General features: G+C 41.4%; 1 long non-coding RNA gene and 1 pseudogene across 1 annotated transcript; one reads left to right on the top strand and one right to left on the bottom strand.

The window, feature by feature from the left end:
- Nucleotides 1–250: 250 nt before the first annotated feature.
- Nucleotides 251–8561, bottom strand: LOC120418764 (uncharacterized). The gene is made up of 5 exons (XR_008211855.1): nucleotides 8352–8561; nucleotides 8129–8290; nucleotides 5326–5637; nucleotides 4968–5268; nucleotides 251–4908 (listed from the first exon to the last, which is right to left on the bottom strand). It is a non-coding gene; the product is annotated as an uncharacterized LOC120418764 (long non-coding RNA).
- Nucleotides 8562–13672: 5111 nt separating this feature from the next.
- On the top strand, nucleotides 13673–15781 carry LOC120418755 (T-complex protein 1 subunit beta-like; annotated as a pseudogene).
- The last annotated feature ends 7906 nt before the right edge of the window (nucleotides 15782–23687 follow it).

The raw sequence follows: 23687 nt of genomic DNA on the forward strand, positions 1-23687 counted from the left end.
GGCCACGGCTCGCCGGTACGCGCCTCCATCAGGGAGCGTCTCGGCAGCAAGTCAACGACGACGCAGTCGACGACGAGGTCCGGCTTGCGTATGGTCAAGTCTTACATGGCGGGATCACCCAAGCTTGTGGTTGATTCAACGTCAACGAAAAATTAATCAACATGTGAAACGCTTCCACGAACACCTGTAGAAAACCATGTTTTGATTGATGCACCTGAATCAAGATTTCAATGTTTTTTCTAATGGCCGATAAATGGCCGCCCGGGAATGATACAGCCTTAATCAATAGAGATATTTTTAGACTCTGAATAACAAAAAAGTGATAACATAAACACAAATTTATGAAATCTTTGATGATTTTTGCTTTAAAATTTTACAAATTGAAGTTGAATAAAGAAGTGAAGTTTTTTGTCCACCTGTTGGATTTATGTTTACAAATATGTAAGACATAAATAAACTTTAAAGAATTCGTTAAATAGAATCTAAAAAAATCTAAAATAAATAACAGTACCCATTTTGTTTTTGTGGAAAAATAAAATAAAATGGTAACTATTTTTCAAATGGTTATTTAATGATTCAATATGGTGCTCGCGTATCAAGGTTTACCATTTTAACTTTAAAATACCCTTATGATTTATGGTAACCATTTCAAGAAAAAATCGTAAATAGTTTTTTATTGTTCTCAAAAAAACTTGTTACCATTACAAACTTTGAAATAACTATAACAATTATGGTAACCTTTTGACAAACAATCATCCAAGTCCGCCAGTTGAACCATTTGAATTTTAAAATTACCTTATGATTTAGGGTAACCATTTGAGAAAACATCTGCAAATAGTTTTTTAAAGTGATCAAGAAAATTGTTTACCATTACAAACATTAAAATAACTCTATTACTTATGGTGACCATTTGACTAATAGTCATCAAGGTCCGCCAAATAACATTATTACAAATGGTGACCATATCTCATAAGGTTTTTTTAAGTTCCACACTGCAATCGATATAGTTTTCGTTTATCCGGGAGTTTTTCAGAAACTATATAGGGAATAGTCAATTTTTTGGGCAATGACTATTTGACGTAAAATCCAAATTTATAAAAATATTTACATATGTATGAAAACCTCATATAGTTTTCTGCCTAACAACTAATTTCTCATATAGTAAAATCGACCAAAACTATTTTGGGAATGGAATTAATGGTTTGATATATCGTACATATATAGTTGGGTTACAATTTAATGAATAGTAGAGACCATTTGATAAATAGTTGAGTAACTATTTGTCATAAAGTAGTTATATAGTTCATGACTATGCGGGTACTCTAAATTTAAAAAGATCGCTCGTTGGATTAAAAGTTCGCGTTGGTGAATATTCGTAGAAAGTTCAAACTTTTTAATTTAAGAGTTGGAAAGTTTTGATACTACCATACATTTATGGAACAAAATCGTTGTATCGGTAAGTGTTTTACTTTTTGTTGGAAAGGAAACCTTTTATGGCAAGAATAAACTACATTTAATACTTAAGTAATAATTTCAAAAAATGAGCTTGATTTTCATATTTATTTTTAAAAGTTCAAAACAGCATGCTAAAAAAACATTTTTTTATTGTATTTAACGCTTCTGCTCAAGGTTGACCAACATCAGAGTCCAAGCTGTACCGATTCTTACGGTACGCCACCGGTCACTTCCGAAGACCCCAGGCTGGACGTTTCGATGCGCGACAGCAGTGTAGAGAACAGGTTGGTCCACGGGTTGGTCACGTTGCCGCCTTCATCAGAACAGTCTTGGAGGATTTGGCCGTTATTCGGGAAGGGTAATCGGGAAGGGTAATCGGGAAGGGTAATCGTCTTGATCTATTCAAAATGATGAGGAAAACACTTGAAATTGATCTTAAGATCCACACGAAACAAGCACTATTCAAAGTCAACGTGATTTTCCACTTGAATTTAATGTGTTTCACTGATTGATTTTAGCGCGACTTTTATCGAAGGCTAGAAGCGAAGCTAGAACCAGTAGCACCAAAAACTCTTCCGTTTTGAACTGGCTGGCCGGCGCAGTGGTAGCGTGTACGACTAGCAAGTGAAAATACACTGAGCAAAACTTACACAGCTCAACGAAGTGTTCTACACATGATCTGGCCCTGCTGTACAGAGCACTCAAATATCAATCGCAAAACACTTGAAATTTCGGTGATTGGTCATTAAATAATTTCAATAGCCAAACACTTGAATTTTAAATGGTGTTGAAAAATAAAAGTACGTACAAGCGATTTACAGGTTCTCGCTTGCTAGTCGTGCACGCTACCACTGCGCCGGCCGGCCAGTTAAAGACGGGAGAGTTTTTTGTGCTATTCGTTCTTGCCTCGCTTCTAGCCTTCGATGAAAATCAATCAGTGAAACACATTAAATTCATGTGGATAATCACGTTGACTTTGAATAGTGCCTGTTTTGGGTAGATCTTAAGATCATTTTGAAGTGTTTGGCTCATCACTTTGAATAGTTCAAGACGGTGGGACAAATTCATGAGCAAAACACTTGAAAAGCTTGAGCCACCCGAATGAAAATAACATGTTAAAAAATACCAAAAAGTCAACCGCCCAAACACTTGCATTTGATAGTGGTTTCCCGCATAGTCATGAACTATATAACTACTTTATGACAAATAGTTACTCAACTATTTATCAAATGGTCTCTACTATTCATTAAATTGTAACCCAACTATATATGTACGATATATCAAACCATCAATTCCATTCCCAAAATAGTTTTGGTCGATTTTACTATATGAGAAATTAGTTGTTAGGCAGAAAACTATATGAGGTTTTCATACATATGTAAATATTTTTATAAACTTGGATTTTACGTCAAATAGTCATTGCCCAAAAAATTGACTATTCCCTATATAGTTTCTGAAAAACTACTTTACCGACACTACTTTGCCGACACTTTAAAAAAGACCGCAAAAATGAACCCTACAATTGTTGTGATAACTACTTCGGATATAATCAAATTTGATTTTTAAGTTCTATCGATAGTTGGTGAATGTTTACCGCCGTTATATGTGATGTTATTTACGTTGCTGCCGAACTGCTGCCGCCTTATCCGATTGATCTATATCTGTTGGTGGTTTTTCAGTGGTTTTGGTGACATGTTGTGTTAGAAGGGAGCAAGCTCGGGGGCAAGTATTTTTCGATAAGTCCAAGTAGTCCAAACAATTGACTCATTTTATAGTGAACAGTAATAGTCTACCATGTAGTACACATATTTTTGGTGTATAGTAAGAACAGCATGCCTACTTTTTCTGGAATAGTGAAAGTCAATTTCATGAGCCCTCGTAACATTTTTCTTCTTTTGGGGAGTTTTCTGATAATCTGAGGAGAAGTGGGGGTGTTGAAGGTTCTCTATCATCCAGAGGAATCGACTGTGATCAATTTACTTGATAAAAGTTGAAATTTTTGTACCAATCGTTTAACATATAGTTGGATTATATAACAAACTGTAATTGTACTCCATACTGTTGAAATATTGTTTGAACTATTTGGACTTATAGAAATTTTTAATTCAAAATAGTATGGTGTATAGTAATTTTACTTCATGTAAGTTGACAAATTATTTGGATTATACAAACTTATCGAAAAAAATGTGGCCGCCATCAATTGTGTTCTACTATAGCATTTATAGTAGGTTTTTAGTTCTTACAGGTTCTGACTATAAAAATCTAAAATCTGTGGAATTTTGCTATATTGTTCTCAATAAAGTTGATAAATTGTTTGAACTATTTGGACTTGTACATTTTTTCGTTGAGTCACGTTGTCTAAACAATCCGAACTGTTTAGTGTAAGGTTATTGTACCCCAAATAGTTCAAAAATAGTTAGAATCATTAGATTTACTTCAATAAAAACGTCATCATTTGACGATCAGTTTTGTTATGGTTTTGTATAGTGCCGTAACTATATGATAATGGTTAAGTATGTGGTAACTACATCTCTTTTAGTAGTAATATAGTTTGGACTATTCCCCCGATGGTTTTTGATTATGCGGGTTGGATTTATGTTTAAACACAAACCAATTAGATCTACGATGTGACTTTATTCAATCATTCAAGTGTTAAGGCACTTGAATAAAAAGTGTGGCATATTTTCAGTGTATGTTTACAGCTTGTACGTACACACACACAAAGAAAAAATACTCTAAATTTAAAAAGATCGCTCGTTGGATTAAAAGTTCGCGTTGGTGAATATTCGTAGAAAGTTCAAACTTTTTAATTTAAAAGTTGGAAAGTTTTTGATACTACCATGCATTTATGGAACAAAATCGTTGTATCGGTAAAAGTGTTTTACTTTTTGTTGGAAAGGAAACCTTTTATGGCAAGAATAAACTACATTTAATACTACAGTGATAATTTCAAAAAATGAGCTTGATTTTCATATTTATTTTAAAAAGTTCAAAACGGCATGCTAAAAAAAACATTTTTTTTATTGTATTTAACGCTTCTGCTCAAGGTTGGCCAACATCAGAGTCCAAGCTGTACCGATTCTTACGGTACGCCACCGGTCACTTCCGAAGACCCCAGGCTGGACGGTTCCGGATGGACGTTTCGACGCGCGACAGTAGTGTAGAGGACAGCAGGTCACGTTGCCGGCCTTTATCAGGACAGTCTTGGAGGAGTTGGCCGTTAATTCGTGAAGGGTGGTCGACGTTTCCCGACTGGGAAGTGAAGTGCTTGAACGGGGAGATCCCGATCCTGGAAGCGCATCCGGAACATGGGGTTGATGAGATCGTTGGAACAGAATTCGATTTTGAGCACTTCATCCACCTTCGAGAATGACAGATTTTCCGGCTCGCTGTCAAGGTTCATTCAGCTGGAGCTGCGCCGTCGCGAGGTGAGCGTTTATGGGTGGAAAGTTGCTAAAAGAGATGGAAGTAAGTGAAGTTGGCTAACCACTGCACACATTCTCAATACTCACCGGTGTTGTAAACCGCCTGCACCGAGTGCAACATCTGCGCTGACCACCTCCGATTATGCCGCTAGTCGTCCTCCTCTTCGTCGGATCCGTCAACTCACCGTGAAAATTAACTTTCTCGTACTTGTCCAAAAACCAGACGTGAATCTTCTTCAACGCAAACTCGTTGTTCATGCAACGCTGCGGCAGCGCCATCTCCTCGATAATCTCACCCCAGTCCTCGCAGGAATTGACCTTCAACCTCCAATCCTGGGCCACCACCACCGAATACAACCGGTGCGAATCCACATTCCTACCTTCCATCCTACAAAAACAAACAAAATTAATCACAAACCCCACAAAGCACCCAAGCTTCCTTTACCCATTCCGGTCCCGGAACAGCTTGTAGTTCCTGCAGGAAGCTGGCCTTGTCCTTTTCGAGCACTCGACCCCGTCCCGCACCACTTTCCGTTCCGCTGCTGCTGTTTGGCTCACAAAGGTTTCCGCGTCGGCTTTGCTTTGCGTCCTAGACTCACCAGCACCACCGCGGTGCACCGGACCCACCAAAGTGTTTGTTTACAGGGCGGGGCCCGGGATTGGAGGTTGAAGGTCAATTCCTGCGAGGACTGGGGCGAGATTATCGAGGAGATGGCGCTGCCGCGGCTGCCGCAGCGTACTCGGTTATACCGGTTCTCTGTGGTGGAAGGAAGCAAAGCAATCCACTTTAACGACCCCCGGTTCTTTTGTGATCTCTGTTGCAAGTTTCTGCTCATTTCTAGGCGTCCGAAGGATATATTATCATTAAAAAAAAAAAATTTTGTATGGACAATTGTCCACGAGGGGGGGAGGGGGTTGAAATTCCCAAAAAAGTGTCCACGTGTTTTATGGATGGTTCCAAACCGGATATCACATATTTAGATGAAAACGTTGTTGTTATCGTGTGACCCATCGTTGGATGGGTAATCAAAAACCTTTCCGATACATAAACCGCAAGCAAACAATCTGTCGAGTTTAAAAATTGAATTATGTCACATAGAAGTTTTTGAACAGCCGACGATTTGGGTTTGAAGACATTTTTTTATTTTTATTACATATGGGTAGGGCTAGTGATTTTTCGCGATTTCACGGAAGCCGCATAATCCGTGAAATTCGCCCCTGGCCGTGAAATTTGGGAAATGCCGTGAAATGCCGCGAAATTTGAAATATTTAATTGATAAATCGCTACTCAGTGCATTAGAGCTTTATTTTTTTAATTCAAACATATTAAAAGATTTTTAACAAGCATTTAAAGCAATTTACAAATAAAAAAGTATTTCCTATCAGATCTAGAACTATTTTTTGGAGATAGTGTTCATTGGAATATTCAACAAAGTGCAGATAGTTTCTTTAATCCACAAAATTCCAAAAAGATTTTCAAAGAACACTAATCAACACTTCTTTGAAAGAAAACGTTTAAAAAAAGATTTTTTTATTTTTAAATTTTTATTAATTTTATTCCAATAAATCAACGATATTAAACAACGATGAACAAATTGCATTTAAATATCTTCTATCTTCTATCTATATATATACAAAATTTCGATGGTTTTGTTCGAACGCGAATCAGTTCAATACGCAACGTCGGATCAAGGTGCTTTTTGTTGCGTTGGGTTCGTATAAGCTCAAGGAAGGTTCTTACGCTAACTAATTGACACTTTGGCCACTCTGGAATCGATTCCGGACCATCGGCAAATTGTATGGAGAAAGTTACGTAAAATCATATTTTGATCACAGGAGGCTGAATAGACAAAAATCAAAAAACCTCAACAAACGAAAAGAGGTAGAACGAAGTTGTTTGGAATATAAATTACGTGTTTAAATTCAATTGATTTGTAAAACAATACATTTAAAATCATGTTTGATAACCATTTTGCAATGAATTTTTTTCTTGAATTATCAATAAATATAAAAACTGCTTTCAATGAAGTTTTGCCTAAACTTTATTCAAATACTAAAATTTCCCTAGCAATATTGCTGAAATTAACGAAAGCAAAAAAAACTTTATTGTATTTTAATGATTCTAGTTTCTAGATGAATTAGAGGTTCAGAACGTGCTTCGTTTTGAAGGTATTTAAGCAAATGAATTTTATAAAATCTCAATAGAAATAAAACAGCTGTATCATAAATTCTTGACGTTTTTTTATAAGGTCCTATAAACAAATGTTGACATTGAGTGTATCCTTTTCACACCTTATGTCAGTGTTCATTGGAGTTAACGAGATACACTCAATGTTGACACTTGTTTGTAAGACCTAACCAAAAAAAATCTAGAATTCAACTGACGGAAATTCTTCAAAATTTCCCAAGATTAATCCAATATTTATTTTTTCAAATAAATAATTTGTGTCGTGGGGTTTTATTCTGTGTCTAGACTACTGCTAACATTTAAGACACTTTTCTGTTGATAATTTTGCTAAAAGAACGCATTTTTAACGTTTATTTTGAACAGTTTTTAGAGTACCGTGAAATTGCCGTGAAATTTCAATGTTTTGTAATGGAGCATTTCCATTCGAGCAGTTTTTGCATTTTTCTACAATGTATTCCTTATGGGAGAACTGTCATTTCTACCACTCGAATCGGGTGCTCCATTGGCATGCCGCGTGATTTCGATTGTTTTGCCGTGAAAAATCACTAGCCCTACATATGGGCAGTGGGGGCAGTTTCGACGTTTGAATTCGTTGTATTTTTCGAATTATGAGCAAAAATGTAAATTTATTGAAAAACCACGCAAATTTTGTTTATTTCGAGGTTCTTTAATAACCCAAGTAACCATCCAGCACTAACGATTACACTCAACCCCCGGTGGTTGGTCACTTTTTCGTTTGACACTTTTTTAGTTTGTACCCCGTTGGTTGGTCAAAGTCAAACTAAAAAGTGACGAACTGTCACTTTTTACACGGCGCTAACGCACACTATCAAAACAAACGTTTAGTAGTGTGTGTGAACTCCGTGTAAAAGGGGTGTCAAACTAAAACGTGACCCCGTTCGTTTGACAACAGTTGGTGTCAAACCATCGGGGTTTGAGTGTAGTAATAAATCTGTAAATAACCAGCACGCTAAAGCAAATCAGTCATATAACAGCACAGTGTTAGCTAATCAGCTCTAAATCGATTTGTATTACCCTCAGCTGATTTATTGCTAATTACCTGCAAAAACTGGAAACACTGCTAGCGATATAGATTTTTGACAAACTGGCAACTTTGTCTCGCTTGTCAAACCGTAAAAATCCAGCAAATCGAGCAAATCTGTCTGTTCAATTCCAGTATACTTTGTCTTCGGTATCGGCGAAAGCTCTTCTAAAGTATTGCCTAAAAATGATGAAAATTATATAATCTATAAAAACGCACACTTTACTCCCACGGAACACACTTGCACTTCCGGTTAATCCGTTCCGTTCCGATTGTCTTTAAAGTACAATCCAGATAAATATGTCAAGTTTTCCACATTGCAAAAAATGCAAACCAAACATAAACAGCTGCCTTGGCTACCTTGGAAACGACACAACTGTGATGGAAAATCGCTGTGATAAAAAGATACTGTGACGAAAATAATTGCCCAAGACTCTAGTAAAGTGCAAAATGCGCACACGCAAAACGGACTTTAGGTATAAATTCCTAATTTTTAGGTATAATCGAACCTGACTGCAATAAGGTATTTTATTACTAATCGGCTATTAGTAATAAAATTACTAATAGCGTTTTAGTACGAGAATTCCTATATTTTAGGTATAATTGAAGAACCAAAATACCTAAATTTTAGGTATTTTCTGGAAAAGTGAGGGATCCAAAATTACTGATATTTAGGTATAATCCAAGATGGAGGACCATGATTATTCCTAATTTTTAGGTATAAATACCTAAATTTGAGGTATTTTCAGAAAAATTTAGGTATCCAAAATTACTGATATTTAGGTATAATCCAAGATGGCGGACCATGATTATTCCTCATTTTTAGGTATAAATACCTAAATTTGAGATATTTTCTAGAAAAGTGAGGGATCCAAAGTTACTGATATTCAGGTATAATCCAAGATGGCGGACCACGATTATTCCTAATATTTAGGTATAAATACCTAAATTTGAGATATTTTCTGGAAAAGTGAGGGATCCAAAATTACTGATATTCAGGTATAATCCAAGATGGCGGACCACGATTATTTCTAATTTCTAGGTATAAATACCTAAATTTGAGATATTTTCTGGAAAAGTGAGGGATCCAAAATTACTGATATTCAGGTATAATCAAAGATGGCGGACCACGATTATTCCTAATTTCTAGGTATAAATACCTAAATTTGAGATATTTTCTGGAAAGGTGAGGGATCCAACATTACTGATATTCAGGTATAATCAAAGATGGCGGACCACGATTATTCCTAATTTCTAGGTATAAATACCTAAATTTGTGATATTTTCTGGAAAAGTGAGGGATCCAAAATTACTGATATTCAGGTATAATCAAAGATGGCGGACCACGATTATTCCTAATTTTTAGGTATAAATACCTAAATTTGAGATATTTTCTGGAAAAGTGAGGGATCCAAAATTACTGATATTCAGGTATAATCCAAGATGGCGGGCCACAATTATTCCTAATTTTTAGGTATAAATACCTAAATTTGAGATATTTTCTGGAAAAGTGAGGGATCCAAAATTACTGATATTCAGGTATAATCCAAGCGGGCCACAATTATTCCTTATTTTTAGGTATAAATACCTAAATTTGAGGTATTTTCAGGTTCAAAGGTATTATCCAAGAGATATGCAGGCAGAAGAAAACAATGGTTCAATAGCTTTATTTACAAAAAACACAACAATTTCATAAATTTTCTTACTTAAAAATAAATATTCAAAATTATATTATATTTTCTTTCCTATGCTAATGCTTATTTTAATTTTTAATGTATTAATATATTTAATATTAAATTTTTTTTATATTTTAGTTTTTTTATGTTTTAATTTGTTTATAGTTTTATACTTTAATATTTTAATATTTTAATATTTTAATATTTTAATATTTTAATATTTCAATATTTTAATATTTTAATATTAAATATTTTAATATTTTAATATTTTAATATTTTAATATTTTAATATTTCAATATTTTAATATTTTAATATTTTAATATTAAATATTTTAATATTTTAATATTTTAATATTTTAATATTTTAATATTTTAATATTTTAATATTTTAATATTTTAATATTTTAATATTTAAATATTTAAATATTTAAATATTTTAATATTTTAATATTTTAATATTTTAATATTTTAATATTTTAATATTTTAATATTTTAATATTTTAATATTTTAATATTTTAATATTTTAATATTTTAATATTTTAATATTTTAATATTTTAATATTTTAATATTTTAATATTTTAATATTTTAATATTTTAATATTTTAATATTTTAATATTTTAATATTTTAATATTTTAATATTTTAATATTTTAATATTTTAATATTTTAATATTTTTATATTTTAATATTTTAATATTTTAATATTTTAATATTTTAATATTTTAATATTTTAATATTTTAATATTTTAATATTTTAATATTTTGATATTTTAATATTTTGATATTTTAATATTTTGATATTTTAATATTTTGATATTTTAATATTTTGATATTTTAATATTTTAGTATTTTAATATTTGAACTCTCTCTCCCTATCTCTCTCTTCTCTCCCCCTATCTCTCTCTCTCTCTTCTCCCCCCTCTCTCTTTTCTCTCTCCCTCTCTCTCTCCTGCTTTCTTTCTCTTCATCTCCCACTTTCTCTCTCCATCTCCTACTTTCTCTCTCCCTCTCCCACTTTCTCTCTCTTCTCTTCTCTCTCTCTCTTCTCTCTCTCTTTCTCTCTCTCTCTCTCTCTCTCTCTTACACCTTCTCTCTACCTTTCCCACTTTCTCACTAATATTTTAATATTTTAGTATTTTAATATTTGAACTCTCTCTACCTATCTCTCTCTTCTCTCCCCCTATCTCTCTCTCTCTTCTCCTCCTCTCTCTTTTCTCTCTCCCTCTCTCTCTCTTGCTTTCTTTCTCTTCATCTCCCACTTTCTTTCTCCCTCTCTCCCCCTCTCTATCCCACTTTTCTCTTCACTCTCTCTTTCTCTCCCTCTACCCTCACTCTCTCACTCTCAGTCTCTCATACACACACGAGCGCACACACACACACACACACACACACACACACACACACACACACACACACACACACGCACACACACGCACACGCACAGGCGCACACCCGCAACGCCCAACAAAATCACAAAATCTCCAACTGGATACAATTTTTCATTCGCCTCCAGCATCTTTCCCGCAGGGTCGCACAACCCCTCCGGTTGGGTCCGTTTATACTTACATCCCCTTTCGAGCACTTCCGCAAACATCCGTCCTCCGGAGCACGAGAGGGAAGAGGCGGCCTTTTTAATCGCGCCGGGAGTTTGCCGGGAGTTGAAAGTTCCGTCCTCCTCCTCCTCTTCCTCAAGCACACGAGCCACACTTACTATAATTTAGAAGCTCCGGGTTCCGTTTACCTTGGCACGCAAAATCAACTCCCGGCCGGTTCCCGGCACAAAACTTACCTTGCCACTTGCCACAATTCCGAAATTAACAGCAGCACCACGGAACACGAACTCACAACCGAGAAATTATTTTAAAATTGACATTTCCAAACGCGAAACACAATTCTTGAACTAAAAAATTACTAAAATTTAGGAATTTTAAAGAAGTACTTCAGTGTTCTAAAAAAATACTAAATTTTAGGAAGAAAAAAATACTAATTTTTAGGTATAATTTGACAAGCTAGAACATAAGTTCAAAAAATACTAAAAATTAGGAATTTATACCTAATGTCCGTTTTGCGTGCAATAAAGTAGTTTTGACTATGCGGGTTCCTCGACACAAATGTCATGTTGGAATAAGGCTTTCTAGTCAGAAAATTACCAACACATTCAAAGTATGTTTACATGACAGCTGGACGTTTGTTTGCATCAGGTTTCCTATCTCTTTCTAGCAAAAGTTTTTTGTCAAGCGACTTCTAGCTGATTTTTTTGATTGACCGCCCGATATGTCAGCCAACATACTTCGCAGGGCTGGAACAGCTCGAGCTCGATCATTGTCACTCGGAATCGATCATTGTCACTCGGAAGAACATCTGGCGTAAATGGTGTGTCTGGCGACGGCGGACGTTTGTCGGGGGTAAGCTTAGACACAAATAAAAGCAAATTGTGGTTGTGATCTCCGCTTTGCGGTTCACTGCACGATTCGAGCTCGAACTGCTTGAAATATCTTTTTCGTGTAGTTTGACAAGAGCTGTCAAACACTTTGTGATAGGAACGACCCACAGTTGCATGTGTGTGCGGTGGCAGCATCACGATCCTCATGTGAGAGAGCGAGCGTCTGAGCTTGCTTGCTGTGTGCTGTACCGAACACTTCAGTCTCCGTGTGACCGCGCGCTAGCTACCACACAAATGGCGACGAGGCTTCGAGCCCGAAAACGCGTGCGACGGTAATTCAGTGCAAAAGTGATTATTTTTTTCGGAAAATTTGTTCTGGTACGGTTTGTGTTGAAAAAAAATAAGTTATGATAAGAAAAAAGGAATTATTAAGATGAAAATCAGCAGTGTCGAGTAAAAGTGGGGTGCACAGGAAAAAAAAATAGTTCAAATCGATATTAAATGGTTTTCCCGATCTCTGGGTTCGATTTAGTTAGGTTTAATAATGAAAAAAAAACCAAGGAAAACTGTGAAAAAAAAAAAGTTATTTCACCCGGAAAAAAGGGAAAATTGGTGTAGTTTAATATTAATTGAAGTGACGCCACTGGGACGCCATTTTGCAAAAGCGAAAATTGAGTGAGATTCTCCGCCACAGGCACAGAGAATGAGAGTGTGAAGAAACAGTGAAAAAAAAACGAGTTCCCCAAGCAACGTTCCGAAAATGAGAAGCGCTCTCAATCTCTCTTGCATACTGCTGTTCTTAAACTACCTATGTATTGGTTGAATTTTCCCCGGTTCAGCTGGATATTTTCTGGTTGGATTGTGTGTGCGTGCGCGTGGTGCCGATTATATTCTGGCTGTTGAATGAATGGTGCCGATTAAATTCAGGCTGATAATTATTTGGTGCCGATTGAATTCTGGCTGAGGGTTGTTTTGTGCCGATTGAATTCTGGCCGTCGATTTAATGATGCCGATTAAATTCAGGCAATTAGTGATTTGATAAATAAGAAAAAAGATAGCTTAAATGTGTGTTAGAGTGGAACGGTCTCTTTAAGAGATTTTGTTTTGATTTTTTTTAACAGTGAATAAATTTTCAAAATGACGGGTCCTCCGCTAGATGGAGCTGGACAGGTTCCTCCGGTGCCGTCACCGGTCTTCAGTCCAGCCTCGTACAACCTGCCCAACTTCAAATACATACATCTTCCGCCGTCTGAAGTTCGTAATGCGTGGATTTCATGGATACGATGGTTCGAGAGTATTATGGCCGCAGCTGGGGTCATCGACAGTCTAACCAAGAAGATGCAACTCATGGCAATGGGTGGTGCAGAACTGCAGTCGGCATATTACGGCTTGCCGAACGTAGAACCGGTTGGACCGACCGTAACGCCGTACGAAGACGCCAAGGAGAAGTTAGATCAACATTTTTCACCGAAACATCACGACAGTTTTGAGCCGAGGGGGATGTCACTCCGCGATAACACACTAAAACGCACAAAAACGAGCTCGAAAAGCATCAACGCTACTCATCGTGCCGAGTTTTCACATAACGCCACCTTAAAGCAAGTTATCGCAAGTTAACGCGCGTTAAAGCGAGTTAAAGCAACCACATCTGCTCGACTTTTGAGCCAGGGAAATCTATCTTGCAACCTTGCCGTCGAGCAGTTTTTGGTCATGTTTGGCAACTCGGTATTTGTTTTGGTTTGTTTTCAAGCAGTTTTGACAGAAAGAAAAAAACAATGCAAAAATTGCGATTTTTTTCAACGGCCGGAAAAGTTTGCTCCGGTGTGATCGCCGGCTCCACCGTTCACAGCACGGCGCACGTTTTGACGACCGGAAAAGTTAACTTTACTCCCGGTGTGTTGGTGTGCGGTGGGACTTTGGCGGAAAATCCTGACGCAAACTCAAGGAGGAGGACAGTTTTTGGGTAATGTTTTTTTGGCAGTGCGATTAAGAGATTTTAGTATTGATTTGTATTGTTTTTGTAGCCAGATAATCGACGCGCTTGGATGTAGATCAGCCTAGACTGGGACCATTCCAGTGCCGGCGCTCCGCTGACCGCTGAAAGGCGCACCACCACGCTGCATCACTAACCTTCCCCCAGCGAAGCGTCGAAACGTTTGCCGAGGAGGAGAAGGGCGAATTCGCCCGGCTGTCCTCGTTTGTGGGGGCCATCGCGATCGACGATCTGGTCAAGGGCACACTCGGTCCGAAGGGAATGGACAAGATTCTGGTTGCGCATGGCCGCAGCGCCGGCTAGGTTGAGGTCTGGCAGCGAAGACGTGGACATAAGTCGCTTCCAGGACGACGAGGTTGGCGATGGAACGACTTCCGTGACAGTGCTGGCGTCAGAGTTGCTGCGAGAGGCGGAAAAGTTGATCGAGCAAAAGTTGCACCCGCAGACGATTATCGCCGGGTGGAGAGCTGCCACGAAGGCGACACGTTCGGCGCTGATTACCGCGGCTCAGGACAATTCGAAGGAGGTGGAAAAGTTCCGAGAGGATTTAATGAACATTGCCTGGATGACGCTCAGGTCGAAGATTCTGTCTCAGCAAAACTACTTTGCCAAGCTGGCCGTCGATGCCGTGATGCGGTTGAAGTGATCCGGGAAATTGAGATCAAGGTTTTTGGATCGAGCATCAAGATGGACTCGATGGCGAAGATTGCCGAGAAGGAGAAGATGAAGGAAAAGGTGATAACCCGGACCAGTTTCGTCTCGGTCGTTGCGATCTGATCGAGCAGGTCATGATCGGCGAGGACACGCTACTGCGCTTCAGCGGAGTTCTCCTCGGAGAGGCCTGTACCGTCGTAATCCGTGGGGCAACCCAGCTGATCATCGACAAAGCGGATCGTTCGCTGCACGACGCTCTTCGCGTGGTGGCCGCGGAAACGTCCGGTAAGGAATCGATGGCCATGGAAGCGTTCGGTCTCGCTCTGTTCTAGCTGACGACGACGATCGCCGACAACGAAGGGTACCGTTTGTAACGCTTATCTAAACAAAGAGTAAGAATGTTGGAGGTGGGGTTTTGCAGGATTTTTTATGTTTATGATTATTTTCTTTGCAGGTGCACGTGTAGTCAACATGCCCATCGAAGGACGCTGCAGCGATGGCCGGACCTGGACATCCTGGACAGCCGGATCATGCTGCTGGAGCAAAAATTTAACGAAAAGATGATTGTTTCTATCAAGATTAACAAAAATACTAGTCAGATGAGTTTTAAATATAGTTAGAATACTTTATCAACATGAACTGTAAAAGAGACTGTAATGCTACTTATAAATATACTTAAAAATAGAACTTGTTTCAAACGAAATCCAACCGCGTTCTGGGAAAACTCTCATAGCGCTACCGACACTCTCGCACCTTGATGTAGACGCTTCCTCCACAGCAGACAGATTTGTGTTTCAGCCGGTAGAACAGTTGCTGGGTAGATTTCCGGCTCGTGCAATCAATTGCAGCGACTGAGCAATCAAGTACGCGTACAACTTTTTTTTCTAGAAGTAGACATTGGCAAAGTTGAACATCACACTAGCTCAGGATCGCAACTTCAGGATGTTCCAGTGAGGTGGCTTCAATTCCGCTTTCATCAAGGTTGTTTCCGCTAACACTCTCTTCCGGAATGTGGTGGAGGTCACGTGAATTTCGTTCAACAACAGTTTATTACCAACCGAATCCGTCTGGTCCGTCTCATGTCGCAATGGGTTCTTGAGGGACCGGATGCACCGATTGAACCGACCTTTGTCCTCGACCCTCCAGAACTTCACCAGTACGGCGTCGGTACGTTTGTTGTTCTTGAAGGCGCACCTCCTTCACGTCGTCCGGCGCGTTGAACCCAGCGCGCCCGCAGACACCACGGAACACATCCAGGTGTTGATTCGGACGTTCCAACTTGATTCCCTTGATAAGGACTTCCTCCTGCAACCGATCTTGCCGCAGTTCCTAGATTCCCCATTTCAGCAGTCGGTTTTCAGCGGAGACGACGTCGACCCGCAAGCTGCAGCAGCTTCCCAACGAGGTCCTTGCTTAGCTTTTCCAGGTCGTCCAGCTTTTGCAGCTTTGCGTAAATCTCCTGCAACTGCTGTGAGACGCTGGAATTCGCCGTTTCGGAGTTCGTCGACTTGCCGTTCATTCCACCTTTGGAATTGATCGAGCGTCGGTCGGATCCGTTCATCGTAACCTCAATCTGCGACACGAACTTTGAGATGATTTCACCGAAAAGCGACCACAGGACCGGAACTCCACTTCTCCCGGTTCCGCAACGTACTCCAGCGACCGGATTTATGTAAAACACAAGACAAAACGCGTGAATTTGTATATTTTTTTGATTTTTTTTACGGTCGGTAAACAATGCCGACCATTCAGGTTGCAGTTGCTGCCGTTCTGTCCGGATGCTGCCAACTTGCTAAAGCCGGGCCGCTGTGTCCTGCTTACTCATGTCCGGGTGCCCCCGTTTTTTTTTAAATCGACGATCTAGTCCGGTGACGGAGAAAAAAATGGCAAAACAAACTGCTCGACTGATTTGACATCGAGAACTGTCATTTGCTCTTGACAGTTCTCGCTGTCAAAAAAAATCGAGCAGTGTGATGCGAAAACGCAAGAAAAGGTAAACGAAAAAGCGAGTTAACGCGGTTATCGCAAGTTAAAGCATAAAAAAGCGGAAAGGTAAAAGTGAACGCTGAAAAGGTTAGCAAAGGAATCTTTATCGCTCGGTCAACGCGGAAGTGTCATCCCCCTCGTTTTGAGCGGTTCTTATTTTGGTCGATGCATCCTGCGGAAGACGAGTCCATTGAAAAGTTTTGTCTTCGGGTCCAGCAAAAAGCCGAGAAGTGCTATTTTGGCAAAACCGACACCGAAAGTCGCCACATTGCGATTCTGGACAAAATCATCCAGTACTCTTCAGAGGAATTGAGACAAAAGCTGCTGGAAAAGGAAAAACTGACTCTCGACGATGCCATGAAAACCGTAAACGCTCATCAGTCGGTTCGTTACCAGGCCGAGAAGATGTCAAGCAACGTGACAAACAAAGCACCGACTCCAACGGTCGTCAACCGTATGTATGACGGCAACCGGAAAGATGGAGAGAGCTCTGGTTCACAACGCGGTTGCCGGCAGTGCGGTTACCCATCGCACCGAAACGGAGAATCGTGTCCAGCTGCCGACCGAAAGTGCCTCCGCTGCAATCATGTAGGTCATTTCCGATCTGTCTGTACAACCCGTTTTCCATCAAACGATGTAAGTAACTTAAATCTTATTATTCTTGAAAAGCGACTGACGAAATCTGTATTAGGTGCCAAACGATCGGAAGCGCAAACCGGTTTTCCAAAACCGGAATCAACAAGCTCCAGCAAGAGCTCCAGCAAAACGGTATCGTTCCGATTCGAGCCGTAACGCATTTCGTGTCGAAGAATACTCCTCCGATTGCGAAACCGAAGATCTCCCTTGCTATAATGTTGGGGAAGCCGATGATGAACTGAAACTAAAACTTCGTTCTTCGTTATCGAGAAGGGTCAACAACCGTTGATGGGCAAAGAGACTGCTCAAAAATTGGGCGTTTTGAAGATCGGGTTGCCCAGCACCCACCAACATTCTGTGCACAGGGTCAAGACAAACAGCAATGCATTTCCTAAAATGAAAGGCATCACGGTTACGCTTCCGATCGACCGCAGCGTTCCCCCGGTCATTCAACCATTGCGAAGATGTCCTATTCCGCTACTGGACAAGGTCAAATCAAAAATTGACGAACTCTTGGAGATGGACATTATCGAGAGAGTGACCCGGCCGACCTCGTGGGTTTCTCCGTTAGTTCCGATCCTCAAAGAGAACGGCGAGCTTCGGCTTTGTATTGATATGCGACGGGCTAACCAGGCAATCCAGCGGTTGAATCACCCATTGCCGGTGTTCGAGGATTTTTTGCCCAAATTCCGGAACGCCAAGCTTTTCACTACTCATGACATTCGTTAAGCATTCCATCAAGTTGAGTTGAGCCATGACTGTCGGGACATCACAACCTTCGTCACAAATTGGGGACTGTTTCGTTATACTCGGTTGCTTTTTGGAGTAAATGCGGCCCCGGAATTGTTCAAAAATCTCATGGAAAGCATATTGGCTGACTGCGTTAACGTTGCCGTCTTCATTGACGATATCGTTATCTTTGGCGCTACTGAAGGAGAACACGACGCTGCAGTTAAGGGAGTTTTATTGGTCCTGAAGCGCTATGGAATCCTGCTCAACGACCATAAGTGCAAGTTCAAACAACATGAAATCCGATTTCTTGGGCACAAGCTATCATCTAACGGGGTGTCACCAGCTGACGAGAAAGTCAAGTCAATTCTCCAGTTCAGACCACCCAAGACGAAAGAGGAACTACGCAGCTTCTTGGGGCTTGTTACGTATGTTTCCAGGTTCATACCTAATCTGGCTAATCAGAACGCTCTGCTACGAGCCTTGCTGAAGCAAGAATCACCCTTCGCGTGGAAGGTTGAGCACCAAGGAGAATTCGATCGGCTGAAGAGAGTTATCGGATCTGCACAACATCTTGGTTTCTACGACCCTCAGGATAGAACTTTACTTGTCACGGATGCGTCTGGAGAAGGACTTGGAGCTGTCCTCATCCAATTCAAGGGTAGTACGCCTCGTATCATCAGTTACGCATCTAAAAGTTTGACGGATTGCGAAAAAACGTACCCAGCGATTGAAAAAGAGGCGTTGGGCATTGTTTGGGGCGTGGAAAAGTTCAAAATGTATCTATTGGGAATCAACTTTGAGCTTGAAACAGACCATCGACCACTTGAAACACTCTTTACGGCTACATCCCGGCCTACTGCCAGGATAGAGCGATGGCTGCTAAGGATACAAGCATTCAAGTTCAGGGTTGTGTACCGCAGAGGATCAGCGAACTTAGCCGACTGCCTCTCCAGATTGGGATCACATGTCGCCGACCAGTGGACGGATGAAACGGAAGTTTACATTAGGCGTATTGTTGCAGTATCGCTGTCGACGTTCGCAGACTGTGACGATTGCTGCACTTTCGACGTCGAAACGGAGATATTTATCAGGACCATTCAGGAAAGCGCGGCCATTGATATTGAAGAGGTGATTCAAGCCACGATGTCTGATAACGAGATGAGGAAACTCAAGGAGTGTGTACAATCTGGAAAATGGGACAACGCAGAAATGAAGCAGTACGCTTTGTTTCGCACCGAATACACTGTTGCTAACAATCTCATCATGCGGGGAAATAAATTGGTGATTCCAGCAGGCCTACGACATCGGATGTGTCAACTTGCTCATGAGGGCCATCCCGGGGAGAGCAAGATGAAAACGCGACTTCGCGATCGTTGTTGGTGGCCGGGAATTGATACGGATGCGGTTCAAACGTGTAAGTCATGCGAAGGTTGTAGATTAGTTCAAGTTCCCGATGCACCTGAGCCGATGTCGCGCCGCTCGTTACCTGAGAAGGCTTGGGTCGATGTAGCTTTGGACTTCCTGGGGCCTATGCCTGGTGGAGAGTACGTGCTCGTGGTTATCGACTACTATAGCAGATATACAGAACTGGCGGTTATGAACAAAATTACGGCAAGGGACACGATCAACCAGCTCAAACGAATGTTTCGCGTATGGGGCCCGCCCAGAACTATCACATTGGATAATGCGAAACAATTCGTTTCGACGGAGCTCCATGAGTATTGTCAACTGAACGGGATTCACCTTAACCACACCACTCCTTACTGGCCACAGGCCAACGGCGAAGTCGAAAGACAAAATCGATCGCTATTGAAGAGAATGAAGATCGCCAATGCGTTGTACGGAGAGTGGAAGAATGAGCTCGATCGATATCTGGAAATGTACAACAACACACCTCACTCCGTGACAGGAAAAAGCCCAAATGAGCTGCTTCAGAACCGGCGTTTGCGCTCAAAAATGCCTCATGTTGATGATCTGGCGACCACACCACCGAGTACAGAGTTCCGCGACAAAGATCACGAGAAAAAGATCATGGGAAAAGAGAGGGAAGACGCTAAGCGTATGGCTAAGCCTAGCAACATCGAGATCGGCGATAACGTTTTAATGAAAAATCTTCTCCCAGCAAATAAGCTATCAACTAACTTCTTGAAGGAGAAGTTTATGGTGATTGGCAGAAACGGATCAAATGTCACGATCGAATCAGTTGATTCTGGTCGTACCTACGACAGGAACACATCGCACTTGAAAAAGGTCGTCGATGCTCCATCGAACACTGGCAGCGAGCCGGAGTTGATTGTGGAGGATGGTGAGGTTTTGCAGCGAGCTGATGCTGAAACAATCGACGATCGAGCAGATCCAGATCGAAATGAACCACTTCCGGAAGAAGGATTATCTTGGCGATCGAGCCGAACTCGTCAAATCCCGCAGAGATACCGTTGAGTTTTGGGAACCCCATGATGTAACTATGTTATAATAAATAGACTAGAACCGTATTAGTTGTTCATTAATTTAAATAAAGAAAAGAAAGAAAAAAACTTAAACTTTACAAAAGAGGGGATGTGATAGGAACGACCCACAGTTGCATGTGTGTGCGGTGGCAGCATCACGATCCTCATGTGAGAGAGCGAGCGTCTGAGCTTGCTTGCTGTGTGCTGTACCGAACACTTCAGTCTCCGTGTGACCGCGCGCTAGCTACCACACACTTCAAAGAAAAAAAACACGTTTTATCATGCTCGGTCGAAGCAGACGTTTTTCCGTTTTTTCGATTTTCCGGGAATTCCTGAATCTTATTCCGGTGTCAAAAGAACTTCGGCTTTGCAAAAAGTGGCAATCAAGTAAAACCTTACGACGGTGGCAGCAGCCGGATGTTTACGGCACATTAAAGGTGCCCAGTTTCTTTGGTTTCCGAACTTTTCAACTGCTGCTGTAGGATTGTGGAGAACCGGAGAAGATTCTTGGGCCATTCCGCCAGATTGTCGTGTCCTGCTTTGGACCGGAAGTAAGTGTTGAGTGATCGATTTAGCAATTGTGAATAATTTCTTACAAGTCAATTTCTTTTGTTTCAGTTGCCCAGGTTTGAGCCGGGCTGGCACCCGATTCTAATTCCGTAATCAACTACGCTCGGTACTACTGTGGATCAGATTCCAATGGAAGTTGCAGACCATTCAGTGTATGGACGTGGCCGCGAAGGGTCAAGCTCTGCGCTGGAAATTCTGTGAAGGAATCGCTCCCGCTCGGTGCTCATCTCGGGAACCTTCGCCAACATAGAGCGAATCCTGAGCGTAATGTGTGCAAACTGTCCCGACCTGGCCATCACTGCTTATAAACGACATCGCTTCGACGTTACACTACCTGTTGACCGGTTCGTCCGACCCCGTCACGGACGACGTCGAACTCGTGCCGCGAAGTCCTTCGGAACTGTACGAAATCACGTGCTTGATCGGCGGACTAATGACACGCCTGCCAACGGATGGCATTTTGCGGTAGATTCCCTGCTAGAACGAACCTAAGCCAATGTCCAAGACGCTGTTCAGTGCCAGTGGACGATCGGGGCGTTAGTCGTCCGTATTCGTCGATCTACTCCCGTATGATCGAGACCGCTCACCTCAACTCGGACGACGAGATCAGTTTGAGCACCCTGGGACGCACCTTAACGATCGATTTCCACTCGATGCAGCGGATCAACGGGGACACCGGAACGACGAGGACCGTCCAGCGAAAGATCAATCACGCACTGCTCGCGCAACCGCAGGGAACGATGATCATAACCGCAGGCACTCCAACAAGTCTCTCAATGGCCGCGTCTTTCAAGCGAAACCGGTGAGCCAAGCGCCGACCAGCTCAACTCTGCTCCACTCGCCGACCAACGTAATGCCAGGAACATCGGCTTCGTCGTCCGGAAGCCGCAATCAACCAAAACGCCTTCACCAAAACAGCGCTACACCACACGAACCATCACCAGCAGATGTCAACCAGCACGCTCCACCTGGTTTCGTTGGCCACGAAAATGCAATAGCGGAAGCAACCCACGATCATCTCCGGAGCTATCGCCACGCCTAACAACGGAAACGATCAGCTGAACGCAATCTACAATTCAGCGATTCCAACCAATTAACCGTGTCACCATCACCACCACGCCGCCGCCCGTCATCATCAGCCGGAAGCCGGTTCCAGCAAGCAGTCGCGTCTGTACCAGACGCACCCCCACTTGTCGGGCACTTATGCGTACAACGCCGAGCAGGGCATTCTGACGTTTCCCACGCATCCCGCACACGATCTCACAGCCCGGGCCAACTGAAGGTGTTGGACATACTGAAGCGCAAGGTCGCAATCCCAGAGCAGCAGCAAATCAAAATCGCGTCTTGACGATGCCGCGGGAAGTTTCGCAGCTGCAGCAATGTCCAGCGAATCTACAACAGCTGCGGCATCCGGTTCGTCCACCACCTACTCCGTCATGCAGGAACTGATCAACAAAACGACCACCGTGGGCTCTTCCTCGGGTCGGAACACATTGGATTGGATTCACTTCCCGGTGCGGAACGGTACGCGCAAGTTCGATTACATGGTTTTACACCGGATGTTGAAACGGTGTGTGCTGCAGAAGCGAGTGCAACATCCAGTTCGACACCAACACCTTAATGACTGGCTGTAGATCCAGTACTTCAACACCCAGTCCAGCCCGTACGTGTACCTCCACGGCAACTGCAAAGTGTTTTAAAAATACTCTTGCAGCCGGAGATAGATCGTGTATTCCCATGGTGGTACTAAGGCCCACAATGCCGTCTTTCCCGACTAGTATCGCAGGTAAGATGATATCCCGGAATACCCTAAAAACGATTCTAACTTTTCTTTTCCCTCCTAACAGGTAACCCTGAAAAAGCAACTCAACAAAAACTTTAACACAATGCCGGATCGAGCAGCTACCTGTTCCGAACCGGAATTCATTGGTATTTTGATCCAACGGAACCATCAACCCCAAGGCAGACCTCGAATGCGCGGACGACGCGTCCGAAGTAAAGGCAATCACGGAACACGACCAGGACTACGTCGAAGACTAAACTTACGGAGACAGGACCAAATTCCTGCGTATCCCACTGCACAGATGGCGACGAATCATAATTCTGTAAAATGAGGGTCTTCGATGAATGTGGCCGGATCACATTTAGATCACGATCTGGCGAACCTACGGAGGAAGCGATTACGCGCTGGCAGAGGCGAAACGAAAAAGGCCATCGGATTAATCACCGGCTGATGATGGGTTCGTCAGCCATTGGAACCGAGAGCGCTGTTCAACAAGAACTTGTAGTCCTAGCCAGTGACCTTGTTCAACCTCAAGTGCAACCATTTTTAAAACCAGCAAGATAGGATTAACATATTGTGTTTCAGAATTTGAAATTTTATATGTTTGCCAATAAAATACTCTTAATTTGTTGTTTTTTGCATTATTAAACAAAAAGTAAACATAACCTCAAAATCCGATATAACAACAAAGAAGAAGAAGTGGTCCTCGAAATCC

Source organism: Culex pipiens, chromosome 1 (assembly GCF_016801865.2).
Source record: "Culex pipiens pallens isolate TS chromosome 1, TS_CPP_V2, whole genome shotgun sequence".
Classification (NCBI taxonomy): Eukaryota; Metazoa; Arthropoda; class Insecta; order Diptera; family Culicidae; genus Culex; species Culex pipiens.